This window comes from Gadus macrocephalus, chromosome 19 (genome assembly GCF_031168955.1).
Source record: "Gadus macrocephalus chromosome 19, ASM3116895v1".
Lineage (NCBI taxonomy): Eukaryota > Metazoa > Chordata > Actinopteri > Gadiformes > Gadidae > Gadus > Gadus macrocephalus.
In genome coordinates, this window is record NC_082400.1 from 14,563,697 (window position 1) to 14,564,226 (window position 530).

A 530-nucleotide genomic window follows, 5' to 3' on the forward strand; every position below is an offset into this window, starting at 1 on the left:
GTTCCGATCACACGCTATGTGTTTTTTACAACCTGGTCTCACAGGAATCCGTGAAATGACTACGGACGAATAACTCGAAATCCGTGGACACATCACGGAAACACGCCGATTTCCGTGATGTGGCCACGGAATTCGCTCCAATGCAAGTTAATGACGCTGATGTTCCGTGGCTCACACACGGATCCCCGTTTCAACGAGCGAGTCGACCACGGAGGCTTAACTCAAAACCCGGGGTGGTCTCACAGAAACACTTAAATTGTCCTTGTTGTGTCCACGGAAGTTGCTCCAATGCAAGTAAATGACAATGATATTCCGTGGCTCACACACGGATATCGGTGTGTTTCGGTGATGTGGCCACGGATTTCGAGTTAAGCGTCCCACCGTAGTCATTTCACAGATTCTTGTGAGACCATGTTGGTTTTTTATATGCATCATTTTTTATGTGAAAATTACTCACAGCATCTGATGCATTTTATCGTCTCGTTAGAAAGACCTTACAAGACCTAATTTATTTTTGTGTAATGAGAGAA